This window comes from Polypterus senegalus, chromosome 1, assembly GCF_016835505.1.
Source record: "Polypterus senegalus isolate Bchr_013 chromosome 1, ASM1683550v1, whole genome shotgun sequence".
Classification (NCBI taxonomy): Eukaryota; Metazoa; Chordata; class Cladistia; order Polypteriformes; family Polypteridae; genus Polypterus; species Polypterus senegalus.
The window spans coordinates 279052168-279069644 of NC_053154.1; the positions used below are offsets into that span (position 1 = coordinate 279052168).

General features: G+C 39.1%; 1 long non-coding RNA gene across 1 annotated transcript; it reads right to left on the reverse strand.

Moving 5' to 3' along the window:
• Positions 1-2357: 2357 nt before the first annotated feature.
• Positions 2358-3576, reverse strand: LOC120519138. The gene is made up of 3 exons (XR_005631394.1): positions 3471-3576; positions 3294-3363; positions 2358-3190 (listed from the first exon to the last, which is right to left on the reverse strand). It is a non-coding gene; the product is annotated as an uncharacterized LOC120519138 (long non-coding RNA).
• Between the last annotated feature and the right edge of the window lie 13901 nt (positions 3577-17477).

Here is a 17477-nt window from a genome sequence, read left to right on the forward strand (position 1 = left end):
ACGTTTAACATCTTTGACAAATTCCAGTCTGGCTTCAGAGCCCCCCATAGCGCAGACTCTCCCCTGCCGAAGGTACAGAATGATATTCTTCGCTCTGTCGATTCTGGCTCTTGGGCAGTTGTAGTTCTGCTTTTGACACCATCGACTGTGATATTTGTTTAAAACGCTTGGAGGAGGAAGTTGGTTTGCAGGGCCCACTGTTGAAATGCTTTACTGCCTACCTGAGAGAAAGAAGCTTCTGTGCCAGAACAGGTAACTGCTTCTCATCCGCCGCCCCATTAAATGTATGTTCCCCAAGGTTCAATTGTTATTCTCACTATACATGCTAACCCTTGGCTCTGTCTTTGAAAAATACAAGTCTTTGAATCATTGTTAAGCAGATGACGCTCAGTTTTACTCAGTTGCTGCTGATAGCGCCTGCTCTCTATTAAACCTTTATAATTTCTTAGATGATATTAAATGCTGGATGGCAAGGAATTTCATTCAGCTAAATGAAAACAAAATTAAAGTTAATTATATTTGGCCCCTCAAACTCTGTCAGTAGCCTTAGCAGTGCGCCTGGTCCACTATCTGTACACTGTAAAATTAAGTATTTGTACAATACTGTATTATGATATTAAAGTGTTATACTGTAAATGGTAATTACAGCAGCTTCTCTGTAAACATACAGTAAGTGGCTGGCAACTCAGCTGCCAGTATTTTACTGTAAAATTACATGAGAAAATGTTAGAACTGTATTTTCTATAGTTATGTATTGTATTTTTACATTGGTCATGCTGTGAATACCATTTTATAGTGTCACTACAGCATTGATAAGGACATTATATTGCAATATTTACTGACAGATTAATTTAAACAAATAATGCTTCTTTCATTTGAAACATTCCAATAAACATTTATTTTTATGGTCTTGATTAGCTTTTTACATTACCAGTTTTTTTAATTGTTAGTAGTCTTTCATTATTTCAGATAAACACAAATGGTTGCAACAGAGGTGGGAAACACTGGCAATAAACATAGTGCAGCATTCAATACTACATTTAAAAGTATAACACCAATGTTGACTTGCACATTAAAATAGAATAAGAACACCATGTTAGACAAAAATTGCCTAAACTGTCAAAATTAAAAGTGAACAAAGTGGTCTTGGATGAATTCCGTTCAAAGTCCATTAGTCCTAACTAGGAAAAGAAAATCCGAGCACATTTCTCCAGTTTTGATGTCACTACACTGGTTGCCTGTGTCATTCAGGATTGACTTTAAAATTCTGCTTATGGTTTATAAAGCCTTAAATAATCTCGCTCCATCTTATATATCGGAATGCCTGACACGTTATATTCCAAATCGTAACCTTAGATCTTCAAATGAGTGTCTCCTTAGAATTCCAAAAGCTAAACTTAAAAGAAGTGGTGAGGCGGCCTTCTGCTGTTATGCACCTAAAATCTGGAATAGCCTGCCAATAGGAATTCGCCAGGCAAATACAGTAGAGCACTTTAAAACACTGCTGAAAACACATTACTTTAACATGGCCTTTTTATAACTTCACTGTAATTAAAATCCTGATACTCTGTATGTTCAATTCTTCATAATAATTATTCACAGTGGCTCCAAAATCCACTGACCCCAACTCTCCTGTTTCTTTTTCCTGTTTCTTTACAATGGCGGCCTGCACCACCACCACCTACTCAAAGCATCATGATGCACCAACATTGATGGACTGAAAGCCAGAAGTCTACGTGACCATCATCATCAGGTCCTTCCATGAAAACCCTAAATACAAAGAGGACTGTTTGATTTATGTTAGGTAGATTGCCCAGAGGGGACTGGGCGGTCTCGTGGTCTGGAACGCCTACAGATTTTATTTTTTTTCTCCAGCTTTGGAGTTTTTTTTTTGTTTTTTCTGTCCACCTTGGCCATCGGACCTTACTTATTCTATGTTAATTAATGTTGACTTATGTTTATTATTTTTCTATTCAATTTGTAAAGCACTTTGAGCTACATTTTTTGTTTGAAAATGTGCTATATAAATAAATGTTGATTGATTGATTATCTTACAAAGTGGATAGGAAAAATGAGGGTTTACTGCGTTCTTCTTGTTATGGACTACTTGGCTAGTCTTCTTGAATGTAGCTTTTCCTTGATTGGCTTTGAACATTTGTTCAGGGCTGATGTCAATATATCATCTAAATGACAAAAAGAAAGAAAAACACATGTACTTAATTATTTATAAAATAAAAGAACTCATTCACTTTGTCATGACTACAATGGTTCTTCTTCAGGTTCATGTGGGAAAGTGAACCCATAACACTTCTTCAAAACAGTTCCTTAGTTCCTGCACTCTCAACAATGTGCATGCTCTTAAAGAGATTCAAGTACATAACTGAATTTGCCAATATTTACTTTTAACCAATTTAATTTATAGAAAAAATATCATGGTGTGTGTCAGGGTGGGTAATAGTGTGTCACAAAAATTTAATAGGGTATGAGAAGGAGAATAAGCTTACTGTGTGTCTAAGAGGAGTGTGCAAACGTTTTACAGGCTGTGTAATAAAGTCTGATGGAAGTGTAAGTCAGTTTTAATGAAAATGTATGTATGGAAAATAAGCCAATGTTTTACCTTTGAACAAAATCAAGGGTGCTTGCAGTTTCTTCCTATATTGGAGGTTGAAATTATAACATGTGTGGAAAAATAAAAAATTCAGGTCAATAACTTGTGCTTGACAAATCTGATGTACGTGACAGAAAGCATGTTCTATGGGGTGTGTGGTAGGAGTCCTGCAGACCCCGCATGCTTACAGTGTATGAAAACAAGTGCTACTTCTTGGGCGTCTAACGGGTGTGGACTCATCAGGCCCCAACAGATGTACTCCACTCTTAGATTATTTGATAATGCTTATGTAACTAAAGTCTTAAAGCCCTATATGAATGGGGGACACGGGCCCCTCGGTGCAGATCCTAGGGCTGTGTTTCTCTGTCATTTAACCTCTGCCTGGTGTGTATGAATAAAGAATATTTCTAACTTTAATTTTGCTTTCTCTGTCTTCAGTCACAAGAAACAACACCAAAGAAAAAGTGTCCACACATGAAGCAAACACAGCAGTACGGCCACAGACAAAGCTGAGTTGTGTTCCCTCACATACAACGTGACCTTCAATGCTCACCATCCACTGCTGGTTGCTTAGAGTTTGACCTGAAAATAAAAATTACAAAATTTCATTCATTAAAGAGTACTCTGAAACATGAGAAACTTTTATCAGATACAATTAGATATCTGCACTATTATGTCTACATACCAAGAATTATAATTCAAGGACTGTCAGGCAAGTTGAGTGTTCCTTGGACATCTGCTGAAGTGGCAAATGTCTGAAGTAAAAGAACAAAAAAAATTGACACAACATTCAAGCAGACATTACAGATATAAGTCACGCTCGCAATCATACATATGATTTTCAAAAAAATATTTAACTCACATCTGCTTGAAGCGTGAGTCCATCCATTTTCTTACTGAGGAGCTCATTTGTGGTGACTTTTGAGGAGACCTACAGGTCAAACTAATTACTGAACCAAAATGCTGCTTCTTTGTTCTGAAAATGTAATGAAATATCAGTTCAAGAGTGTGACAACAAACAATGTGCACAACATACCACGATCTTTCCAGGCGCTGAACAGTTCTTAAGAAGTCCTCTTCTTTCACGTACATTAAATCTTCTACTCCTCAGCCTCCACATTTCTCAACTGACTGATTGAGTGGCTCGTCAGGAAGGCTTGGTATTATCACAGTAAGGTTTGCTTAATCTCTTTTGTAACTCAGACATCATTCTAGTAATGGAAAAGAATGACGAAGAACCATTACAGTCAGACTACACAAGGCAGGCAGGCAGATTATTTTGATTAATGCATAAGTGACCCAAACTTTGTGATGTCAATCAGTGAACTCCCTGGTTTACAAGAAAGTTATTTCTTTGTGACAACATGTACTGAACATTGGAATTGCTGTGAATGAGAATCGACTGAATTTTCCCAGATACAACACCTTTGTCATTTCTGTCCAGAACAACACGCATGTTCTTTTTGTAAAGTGTTTCCTGACTGGCATGTTTGACAGTCACAAGATCTGCAAAAGTTGCTACTCCTACTAAAATTTGCAACAGATCCACCAATGCAGTGTGAGCTGAGACTGTCTCCTGCTCTGCCACTTGACCCAAGTATTTCAAATCCTGCACAACTAAACTAACGGCATGTGGTCAGTGCTTGGCCTACAGAAAAGTAACGGCATTGCACGCATGACACAAACAACAAGAATCTCAGGTTTCCAAGTCAATTGGCAACTTGATATACTGTAAGGTTAAACCTAACGATTCTGAATCAGTATTAACACACTGTTCTCATAAATGTATCTGCCATTGGAAAAATCAGAGAATATATTTTGTTCTGATTTCAGCTTTTGTTTCCTTATATTGTTTCCTGAATAATAAAACAGTGCTTCTAAAGTTTGTTTAAAAGGAATGTACTGAGAAAAGTTTTCCTTGCGTGATTCATTTTTCTAAGGTAGATGGATACACGATCTATAAAATAACAGGAACATAAATATAAATTTTAATGTGCTGACAAAACAGCAATATTGTTTCAAAATCATGATCACAAAATTGACGCTGCAGCATTTCAGGTCAGTTGGTTAATCTATTTAAGTCAGAAAAATATGCAACAACTTACTGCTTTAAGCAGGTTCCTTAGCTGACACTAACTGGTAACAAATAGCTAAGCTGCCACAACTGCTTTGACTAACTTTAAAGTTTACTGAGTTAAAAGAGTTTGGAACTTGTGTACTTTGTGCAAAATCACTTTGTCCTTATATGTAAAATGATAGCACACGGTAACATCTGTTATTTTATAATGCCAGGATGTCTAACTGACATTTTACTTTAGAATGAATGTATGCGGTCTAATGACACAAACGTATCACTTTGTGATTATTTAAAAATAAAGATATTGTTTAAACATTAACAGGACGAAATGGCTTTCCACTACAAGCAAGGCAAAATAGTTGTGTGGGCTATACAGGCTATTCGATACTTTAAGTACAAACTAACTAATAAAGTTATGCAATTATACACACATACAAACACAAATGCCGAGGATGTGAAACGACTGTCAAATGAATAACTAATGAACTCACTCACATAGACAAAAATAACGTTAAAAAAATGCACAAAAAATAAAAGAGACAGAGGCTCACCAAGTCAAAACGGTAAGGAACTGTTTCTAGAACTTTCAATTCTCCCGCCTCACACGCTGTTCCGGTTCTCACTCAACAATGGAAAGTGCAGAACGAATAATATTGTAGTGACCCGGCAGCCAGCGCTGGCGGCATGATGCATTGTGGGTAATTTATGTAAAGTTTACTGTTGTGTTAAATTAGCAAGGCAATCGAATTATTGTTCCTGTTGTAATTGTTGTATGTGTTTGTGTTCAACTGGTGGGGTGGGTTTGGTTTATTGCCGTCCGGGGTTATTAAATTGTAAATAGTTACCATCACTGAGAAAGATGGCTTCGTTAATGACCTTAGCAATGGTTGTGCAATAAGATTGAGCTTTGTTTTCTGACTATCTGCTCTAATAAAGAGATACAACAGGACAGAGGTGTGTATTGCTAAGATTTCATCTAAGCAATGATTGCCGAGGCACTCGGAGTCGTGCGTGTATGGGACACGAGTGCTCGCTTGCTTAATGAGCTGGATATAGCAGCGTGCATGGCGCTGGCCTTCCGCTGGCCGACCAGCTTGGGGGCCGTGCACGGCTCAGTTCGGCTCTGAAAACTTTAAGACTCAACCACGGGTCGTTACAATATTAAAATAAATGAACTAAATAGGCGGAGTGATAAAAAGATAAATAATTATAAGCTATAACATAATTAACAGGACGTAAGAGAAGTTCTAATGTGGTTTTCTGAACCCTAACCTCTGCTCTGCTTGCACCGCTCTCTTACTTCCTCGTTCAAACCAATCCCAGAATGCCTTGCTTGTACAGCATGTTACTGTATCTAACTAGTTTACAGTATGTTGCTGTATTTTTGATATATTACTGTATTAAGTTTTGAAAACAGCTCCTTGGTGTAGATGTACAGCCATTCTTTAAAATATTACAGCAAGTTACTGAGTAAACAAAATACAGGAAAATACTGTAGGAAACTCGCTGCAAATTTACAGCAGTCCTTTACAGTGTACATTTAATTTTGGTGTGTTTTTGGTTAAGTCATTGAATTTAAATAAACAAATCAGCAGTGTTGTGAAGGGCAGCTTTTACCATCTGAGAACTCCAGCTAAGTTTAGGCTGAATTTATTTCATAAGGACCTGGAATTAATGATCCATGCTTTTATCACCTCTCGGTTGACTAATATAATATAACTACAGTATATAATGTTTAGTTTCACGGCTGTCCCGGTTCATTATTCCGAGAGCTAACCTTAAAAGGAGTGGTGAGGCAACCCTCTGCTGTTACGTACCTAAAATCTGGAACAGCTTATCGATAGAAATTTGCCAGGCTGATATGGTGGAGAACTGCTAAAAACTCATTATTTTAACATGGCTTTCTCATAGCTACATTTTAGTATAACTTTGATATTCTGTATATGCATTTAATTATCATTATCATTCATGATGGCTCCATAATCCATACTAACCCCTACTTTCTCTGCTGATCTGCTCCACCACCAACTAAGCACCGTGATAAACCTACATTGATGGATTGAAGGCCAGATGTCCACATGACTGTCATCATCAAGTTCTTCCATGTGAAGCCTGAACACCATGAGGACTGATTAAGGTCATTAATGTTAGGTAGAATGCCTAGTGGGGGCCAAGTGTTTCCGTGGCCTTGGAACCCCTGCAGATTTTTTTTTCTCCAGCCCTGTGCAGTTTTTTTGTTTGTTTTTTCTGTGATTCATTTAATTTGAATATGGGCATCATAGTGGAGGGTAAAAGAGTAATGATTATTGAGGGTCCGCTTTCCTTGAAGCCTGGATGGATTGAGAGGAAGGGGCCCACAGAGACTGCTTATGTATAGGGCCCAGAATTCTGTACTACACCCTGATTTGAGGCAAAGTAACAGACAGACATGACAGTGCTGTACATGTTGATTGGCTTGTTGGTAAGGTAATTGGCTGAGCCCTCAGTTTTTCCATATGTTTTATACTATTCATTGTATCAGCAATCACACCATAACATGTGCCTTGTACCCGCTCAGACACTGGCACTTCATGCCTTTCCTGGAGCCCCATAATTTGGGAGTGAGGCGCTATAATGGCACGCATGATCAGCTGCGGAGTGCAGTCAGATGCCCTTGAATGCAGTTGGTGGGGTCTCAGTGTGTCAGGAGGGAGGTTGCTCTACTAGCAAAAGAGCATCTGCTGATTGCATATGCATAAGGTTAATTAGCATCGAGGCTTATCTGCAAACTCACATTTACAAGATGATTGTGATTTATAAAGTTAATTTATGTAGAAATTTGTGTACACCAGGATTTATAAATCTATTTTTTAGCATGCATATTGTCCTGTTTTTACAGTGTGCATGTATTCACAATCAAATCTAAGCAAAGATTTATAAATGGGAACCCAGGTCCCCCAAACATATTTTTTAAATGGGAGAACAGGAAAATTTTGCAACTTCCCAAAGGAACATTTTACTGCTCAAAGGTTGATCTTTGTTGGCTTTGAGACTTAAAAGAGATTCTCATGTATGTTTCATTTAAGAATCAACTTTGTCACAGATGTTTCTCCTAGAATTCTTTAGGTGAAACAGTTTTAGACAAAAAGGAGACATGAGATACAACTGAGGTAAAAGGAGTCAAGTTTGAGAATTTCGTTTAAAAAGCATGCGGTATATTTTGTAAGCTCTCTTTCTAGCTTTGCCTTAATCTCTTTCAAGTCTTCATGTTTTTGATTTGTTATTGGACTGATGTCTTTACCTAAGGTGTCGTACAACATTTGAGATACAATCAGCTCCATTTCTTCTGTTTTTGCAATAGGAGTACAGGAGTATAAAGTGACTTGCTCAGGGTCACACACTGGTGTCAGTAGTGGGATTGGAAGTCCAAAGTCTTAACCACGCTGCCCGCCTTTTCTTCCAGAATGAGTATGATCTAATTGGAGCACAGCAATCTGAATTAGAGCAACTGATGGCATTATTCAGAAGTAAGGACTATAGCTTTGTAATTATAATATTTTATTACTACCATCTATACATTTCACCATATATCACTGAGCACTGAATGCAAACACTTTGAAGCTGCAAAAAAAAAATGTCTACTTGGAAAAATTTTAGCCTGTTGTGTGACTTTGCTGATATCTCTGCTGAAACTTGGGATTAATAAAGTATCTATCTATCTATCCATCTATCTAAAGTCAAGAGGGGGCACTGGTGAGACTACCGGCGTAATGTCAGGCAGCAGACACAGGGACTAAATGCATCCCTCACCCTACCCTTTAGTCCAAAACCCCTTCAAAGCAAGGATTACACAAGAACTATACGCAAATATTAGACAATTCAAAAACAGAGTGCTGCTCCTGTGGGTGGAATGAGGTGCAGTGGTTGGTGGTCCAGTGTACCAAGTTGAAACTCCACTTGTGCTCATTGCATGTGTGGAGTGTGATGTCCTCCTCTCTGTGTCCAGGTATGGCCTGGGATCAAAAACTGGCTCTGGACCTTTGCCTAGACTGGCTAAACCACCATCAGCCAAACACCCCCAACCAAACTAAAGGAGCATATGCAGACCCTGCTGGTTTGTACGTTCAGTAGTGCAGTGGCTCTCACTTTCAGTTCTGAATGTGGCCACAGGGTCTTGAAGCTGCAATTTCTCCTTTTAACTCGACTCCTAGATGAATTACGCATGCTGTTATATCCTGCAAGAATTTACTGTATGAGTGTTAGATAAATAAGAATGCATTCTTTTTTACATTTTTTTTCTTTTTTAAAGGATAAGTTTGGTATTTTTCAAGTTAGAGTTATTTCTTTACAAACGTGGTATACATTATATGCATTTGACACATGAAATTGTGTTCCAACTTGCAACATTTTCTATAAATTAAAAAAAAATGCCCACACTGGCATTTAAATTGTAATTTAAACAATTTAACGGGGCACTGGGAAACAAAAACCTTAAAACTTACTGAATACGTCCATTTCTCAAGACAGCTGTCGAGTATTAATCCATCCCTTGCAGATTACACACACATTGTAGAATAGCTTAAACATGCCATTGTTGAACAAAAAAAAAGAAACATCACTATTAGGAGATTGAGCCATTTTAAAAGAAGACCAGCTGTGCACGCTGCCTTTAGTCTTCTGCAATAACCTTTCACCTCCCCTTGGGGGCAGGGCTTCCTCTCAAAAGACCAAATCACAGTAAACTGTCCATGCCACGTGGTAGTTTGGTTTTGCTTCTGTATTTATGCGTGTGCCACTACAACAACATGCAAACTCCGGGCAAGGAGGACCATAACTTTTAGAACAAATCACAGCACAGAAACTGCACTCGTTAAAGTAGTAAATGATTTGCGAGTGAATGCAGACAGAGGCCATTTATCTGTTCTCATCCTCTTAGATCTGAGTGCTGCATTTGACACCATTGATTATAATATTCTTAGAAATCGCCTTAGTCAATGGGTGGGCCTCTCTGGCAGTGTCTTAAATTGGTTTGAATCCTACCTGACAGGGAGAAAATTCTTTGTTAGTTGTGGTAATTACAACTCAAGACACATGATATATGATATGGTGTTCCACAAGGCTCTATCCTGGGGCCGCTGTTATTCTCAACCTATATGCTTCCATTAGGTCAGATTATCTCAGGGCACAACGTGAGTTACCACAGCTATGCTGATGACACACAGCTGTACTTATCAATAGCACCTGATGACCCCGATTCTCTTGATTCACTAACAGAATGTCTGACTTGTATCTCAGAATGGATGAATAGTAACTTTCTCAAGTTAAATAAAGAGAAAACTGAAATCTTAGTGATTGGCAATAATAGATGCAATGAGGCTATTAGAAATAAACTGGATACATTAGGATTAAAAGTCAAGACGGAGGTAAAAAGCTTAGGGATAACTGTTGACTATAATCTAAATTTTAAATCTCATATTAATCAGACCACTAGGACAGCATTTTTTCACTTTAGAAACATAAGTAAAGTTAGACCTCTTATATCACTGAAAGATGCTGAGAAATTAGTTCACGCTGTTTGTTTTCAGTCGACTAGATTACTGTAACGCACTCCTCTCAGGACTACCTAAGAAAGACATAAATCGTTTGCAACGAGTTCAGAATGCAGCTGCTAGAGTCCTAACTAGGAAAAGAAAATCCGAACACATCTCTCCAGTTTTGATGTCACTACACTGGTTGCCTGTGTCTTTCAGGATTGACTTTAAAATTCTACTTATGGTTTATAAAGCCTTAAATAATCTCGCCCCATCTTGTATATCGGAATGTCTGACACCTTATATTCCAAATCGTAACCTCAGATCCTCAAATGAGTGTCTCCTTAGAATTCCAAGAACAAAACTTAAAAGAAGTGGTGAGGCGGCCTTCTGCTGCTATGCACCTAAAATCTGGAATAGCCTGCCAATAGGAATTCGCCAGGCAAATACAGTAGAGCACTTTAAAACACTGCTGAAAACACATTACTTTAACATGGCCTTTTTATAACTTCACTTTAACTTAATCCTGATACTCTGTATGTTCAGTTCATCATAATAACTATTCATGGTGGCTCTAAAATCCGTACTGACCCCTACTCTCTCTTCTGTTTCCTTTTCCGCTTGTGCCGCCACCATCTACTCAAAGCACCGTGATGTTCCAACAGTGATGGATGGAATAAAAGCCAACTCCGTGAGAACCCCAACTACAAAGAGGACTATTTCATTTATGTTAGGTAGAATGCCCAGAATGTACTGGGTGGTCCCGTGACCTGGAACCCCTGCAGATTTTATTTTTTTCTCCAGCCGTCTGGGGTTTTTTTTTGTTTTTTCTGTCCACCCTGGCCATCGGACCTTACTCCTTTTCTATGTTACATAATGTTGTCTTATTTTAATTTCTTATTTTGTCTTTTATTTTTCTTTTCTTCAGTATGTAAAGCACTTTGAGCTACTTTTTGTATGAAAATGTGCTATATAAATAAATGTTGTTGTTGTTGTTGTAAATATGAACCCCAGTCTTCTAACCCAGCTGCCACTGCGCCACACCAGATATCAAAGAGCAGACACAATATCCACAAGTTTATTTTGAAAACATTATTTTGCATTACTTTAAAATTATAGACCATTATCCTTATAGTTTTAAAACTTCCTTTTAAAATGAGGTTAATCAACAGTGATACACATTAGAGAAAGACAGAAGTTACTTAAAGCAAAAAGATGTTCAGGCCTTTGACGGCAAGACTAAAGTTTCTCGACTAGCTGATATGGAGAGTGTGTGTGGAAAGCGGCCTGGACACAGACAGGCAGACATCGTTATAAGTCACCCAACACACGCTTTATTTATAAACTAGGCTGACCTGCCTTTTAAGGCGACCGACTTTTAAGTTGACCACTTCTTAAGGCAATTCAATATGTAGATCAATTTGATATTTTATAAAAACTCATTAATTTGGTTATATTGCATTTGAGCGGTATTACTTTAATACTCGTAGTTTCTGTTATTTTTGTGATGAAATTTAAACTTTTTTCTATATTGAGGTCACCCTTTGAACCCCCTGATATTTACTACGCGGTGAGGCATTTGTACTCCAACAACATTAATTATTTCCAGAGACATAATTTTGTCTATTTTTCCAGAGCATCGCGCACAAAAGCAAGGGAACGATGGGAGCACCAGAACTCTGCTCACATCATGTCGCTTCGTACCGCAAGCTGCAAGTAGTAAGTCTGTGATAAGTGGAATACACTTTCCACTCACGGGACGGAAGGACAATCCCGACTGCTTTTATATAGGAAGAAAGAAGAAGAAGATATCGCACAGTCTGGAGTAGAAAATCATCTTTTACCTTGAAAAACGAAACTACAAATCCCATCGTGCATTGCAAAATGGACGGGGTGTGTGTGAAACTCCGCGTCTGTGTAGCACTCACGGGACGGAAGGACAATCCCGACCGCTTTTATATAGAAGGATACTATTTACAGTGCAGCACACAACCTCCAAAACTCCCCCAACGTCCAGGCCTATCCAAAATGATGCCTCACTCTCTTCAGGCCGCCTCCTTTCCTCTCCTCCTGAGCTTCGTCCTTCTCCGCTCCCGACTCAACAGAGGGAGGCGGCCCCTTTTATACACACCCAGACGTGCTCCAGGTGCCTCCCGATAATCTTCCGCCGGCACTGCCCAGTGTGACGGAAGTACCAGCTCCACACCCGGTGTCCGTGGGCTTCTTCCCCCAGCACTTCTGGGTATGGCAGAAGTGCTGAGGGCCAGGGCTCCTCAAGCATTGGGGCGCCCCTGGTGGTGACCACAGGCCCCTATAGGGTTGAGCTTCCAAACTTCGTTCCTGTGGTCCCCAAAGCCACCAGGGCGGTCACCCCCTCGTGGTCTGGAGGAGACGCAAGCCTTCCTCCGGTCCTCCTGGGCGTCCTTGCTGGGTACCACCCCCCGCCACTCGCCAAAGTAGTTTTATTTACTATGGGCTCAGGTGTTTCCTAATGTGGTGGTCTTATACCTCACATCCAAATTGCCCCCTTTGATATCTGTGCACTTGAACACGAGAGGCTGCAGATCGTCTCTGACACTCTGATAAAACTTCAATGAGGTATGTCTGTCAGTCCAAAACCCTCAGTTCAGTGTCATAACTATAAGCAGTGCCAGGCAGGGTGGTGGCACAGGTGCCCACAAGGCATGGGATGCCCACTGTGACTACATGTGATTCTCAAACGACAATAAACGTTTCGGTGAAATCCGGAGCTGCAAGGCTATCCCACAGAGCTTCTCCCGAAAACACTCCAGTCTGTGCAATTGAACTGCTGCCATATTACCTTCTGTTTTCGAGTGCTGGAGTAAATGCTTTCAAATCTCTGTACGTTAAAATTCGGCACTAAAATGTCGTCAGAGCAGACTGCACAGAAAATAAAGGAGTCTCCACCAGTCAGATTTGCCCTTAGAAATGCTCACTCCTTATCAAACAAGACTTCCATTTTAAAAGACCATTTTACATCTCATTCTTCTGATTTCTGATTTGTACCTGAGACCTGGCTTAATGTTGGTGACCTCACCTCACTTGGTGATCTCTGCCCTCCCTGTTGCAGCTTCTTAAATCCCCCCTGCTGTGGAGGTGGCTTAGCCACCATTTTTAAAAACTGTTTTAAATGTAGATGTTTTACCTGTCGATGTTTATTCGTCTTTCGAGGTGCAACTCATGGTAACTAATGTCACTGCCCCTGTCCTTTGTGCATTGGTGTACAGACCACCTAAAAACAGCAATAACTTCATTTGAGTTTTCTGATCTTCTGTCATTGATGGCTTCTCGCTCTGACGGACTGTTGATTGTGTGGTGAATGAGTTTTCATGCCTTGTAGATTCTTTTACTCTTTTAATCTAATCAGTATCAGAGCCAACACATCAGAAGGCTCTTACACTAGATCTTGTGCTGTCATCTGCGGTCTCTGAACTCGAAGCTATTGATTCTGGTGTCTCTGATCATTGTACGGCTATCTTTGAATCGACATTATCTTATTCCCTTCCCACCTTCTCCCAGTCCCATTTCCATGTCCTCGTCCACTCAATAAACTCTACCATAGCCACTCATTTTACTGATATACACAAAAGATGAATCCAGTTTCAAAGTGCTATATTTTTATAACCATGAGGCGCCTAGGAGCCATTCACATACCAATTGAAAGAGGTGGTCATAGAGTTTCTGACTCTCCCTGAGAAGTTCGGGCATTTCTGACGAGCGAGCTCCCTCATCGCTGGATTTGGCACTACTCCACTTCTGGCCCCCAAGATCACCAGATCTCACGCCGTGTGACTTTTTTTTGTGAAGATACGTTAAGGGTTCAGTTTATGTGCCAGCAATCGCAACAACACTGGGTGATCTCAGGAATCGCATTGAAAGAGTCGCGAGAGTACAGTGACACCCAACATCCTCAATCGAGTATGGGATGAATTTGACTATCGCAGTGATGTTGTTCGTATAGCCGGAGGAGGTCATATTGAGCACTTTTATGTAAAATTACATATTAATCTTTATGCTCATCTAACCCATTTACAATTTACTGCATTGTTCTGTAATGATTTACAAGTGAAATCAATCATTTTGAAATCGGATGAATCTTTTTGGATCACCCTGTATTTATGCTCACTCACTTGCCTCATATCTCATGCACTGATCCTGAGAAATTCGTCTCTCTTTTCCACTCAACTTGCTCCTGCACTTTGGATTGTGTAGCTCTTTAAAACTAAAAAGACCCCAGGTAAAGAATGTTGGCACCCCCTGGCTGAACGATTCACCTGTGCCCGAGATTACAGAAGGGCAGAGCATACATAGAAAAAAGAAAAAACGTCAGGTCTTATATGAAATTTTAAAAGATTGTTTAAAGCTTTAACAAAGCTCAGTTTAAAAAAAGCTAAGGCACAATATTATACTGAATTAATCGATAAAAATGCTCAGAGACCCAAAATACATTTCAGCACAAGTAACTCCATTTTAAATCCTCCTGCTGCTACTGCTTACTACTGAAAGCTGTGAGAAGTTTTTAAGTTTCTTCATTAACAAAGTTCACGACATAAAATCCAGCATTTCACCCCAGACACGGATCCCTTAGAGACGCTGCCATCCAATCAGCTATCACCAGTGTCGTCTGCCCAGCTCTCTCAGGTGGTCTCACAAATGAATGTCACTTACTGCCCTTAGACTTTATATCTTCACGCCTTTTAAGGACGTTTTATTACAATCTGCTCCTTTATGTTGGCTATAATGAACCGCACATTAACCAGTGGAGTTGTACCTTCCAGTTTTAAACATGCAATCGTGTAACCTCTATTAAAGAAACCGAGCCTAGACCCCAGTGACCATAAAAACTACAGGCCTGTCTCCAAGATAATGGGAAAAAATGGCATTCTCCCGGATCTCCTCCTACTTGGATACGTTTAACATCTTTGACAAATTCCAGTCTGGCTTCAGAGCCCCCCATAGCGCAGACTCTCCCCTGCCGAAGGTACAGAATGATATTCTTCGCTCTGTCGATTCTGGCTCTTGGGCAGTTGTAGTTCTGCTTTTGACACCATCGACTGTGATATTTGTTTAAAACGCTTGGAGGAGGAAGTTGGTTTGCAGGGCCCACTGTTGAAATGCTTTACTGCCTACCTGAGAGAAAGAAGCTTCTGTGCCAGAACAGGTAACTGCTTCTCATCCGCCGCTCCCATTAAATGTGGCGTTCCCCAAGGTTCAATTGTTATTCTCACTATACATGCTAACCCTTGGCTCTGTCTTTGAAAAATACAAGTCTTTGAATCATTGTTAAGCAGATGACGCTCAGTTTTACTCAGTTGCTGCTGATAGCGCCTGCTCTCTATTAAACCTTTATAATTTCTTAGATGATATTAAATGCTGGATGGCAAGGAATTTCATTCAGCTAAATGAAAACAAAATTAAAGTTAATTATATTTGGCCCCTCAAACTCTGTCAGTAGCCTTAGCAGTGCGCCTGGTCCACTATCTGTACACTGTAAAATTAAGTATTTGTACAATACTGTATTATGATATTAAAGTGTTATACTGTAAATGGTAATTACAGCAGCTTCTCTGTAAACATACAGTAAGTGGCTGGCAACTCAGCTGCCAGTATTTTACTGTAAAATTACATGAGAAAATGTTAGAACTGTATTTTCTATAGTTATGTATTGTATTTTTACATTGGTCATGCTGTGAATACCATTTTATAGTGTCACTACAGCATTGATAAGGACATTATATTGCAATATTTACTGACAGATTAATTTAAACAAATAATGCTTCTTTCATTTGAAACATTCCAATAAACATTTATTTTTATGGTCTTGATTAGCTTTTTACATTACCAGTTTTTTTAATTGTTAGTAGTCTTTCATTATTTCAGATAAACACAAATGGTTGCAACAGAGGTGGGAAACACTGGCAATAAACATAGTGCAGCATTCAATACTACATTTAAAAGTATAACACCAATGTTGACTTGCACATTAAAATAGAATAAGAACACCATGTTAGACAAAAATTGCCTAAACTGTCAAAATTAAAAGTGAACAAAGTGGTCTTGGATGAATTCCGTTCAAAGTCCATTAGTCCTAACTAGGAAAAGAAAATCCGAGCACATTTCTCCAGTTTTGATGTCACTACACTGGTTGCCTGTGTCATTCAGGATTGACTTTAAAATTCTGCTTATGGTTTATAAAGCCTTAAATAATCTCGCTCCATCTTATATATCGGAATGCCTGACACGTTATATTCCAAATCGTAACCTTAGATCTTCAAATGAGTGTCTCCTTAGAATTCCAAAAGCTAAACTTAAAAGAAGTGGTGAGGCGCCTTCTGCTGTTATGCACCTAAAATCTGGAATAGCCTGCCAATAGGAATTCGCCAGGCAAATACAGTAGAGCACTTTAAAACACTGCTGAAAACACATTACTTTAACATGGCCTTTTTATAACTTCACTGTAATTAAAATCCTGATACTCTGTATGTTCAATTCTTCATAATAATTATTCACAGTGGCTCCAAAATCCGTACTGACCCCAACTCTCCTGTTTCTTTTTCCTGTTTCTTTACAATGGCGGCCTGCACCACCACCACCTACTCAAAGCATCATGATGCACCAACATTGATGGACTGAAAGCCAGAAGTCTACGTGACCATCATCATCAGGTCCTTCCATGAAAACCCTAAATACAAAGAGGACTGTTTGATTTATGTTAGGTAGATTGCCCAGAGGGGACTGGGCGGTCTCGTGGTCTGGAACGCCTACAGATTTTATTTTTTTTCTCCAGCTTTGGAGTTTTTTTGTTTTTCTGTCCACCTTGGCCATCGGACCTTACTTATTCTATGTTAATTAATGTTGACTTATGTTTATTATTTTTCTATTCAATTTGTAAAGCACTTTGAGCTACATTTTTTGTTTGAAAATGTGCTATATAAATAAATGTTGATTGATTGATTATCTTACAAAGTGGATAGGAAAAATGAGGGTTTACTGCGTTCTTCTTGTTATGGACTACTTGGCTAGTCTTCTTGAATGTAGCTTTTCCTTGATTGGCTTTGAACATTTGTTCAGGGCTGATGTCAATATATCATCTAAATGACAAAAAGAAAGAAAAACACATGTACTTAATTATTTATAAAATAAAAGAACTCATTCACTTTGTCATGACTACAATGGTTCTTCTTCAGGTTCATGTGGGAAAGTGAACCCATAACACTTCTTCAAAACAGTTCCTTAGTTCCTGCACTCTCAACAATGTGCA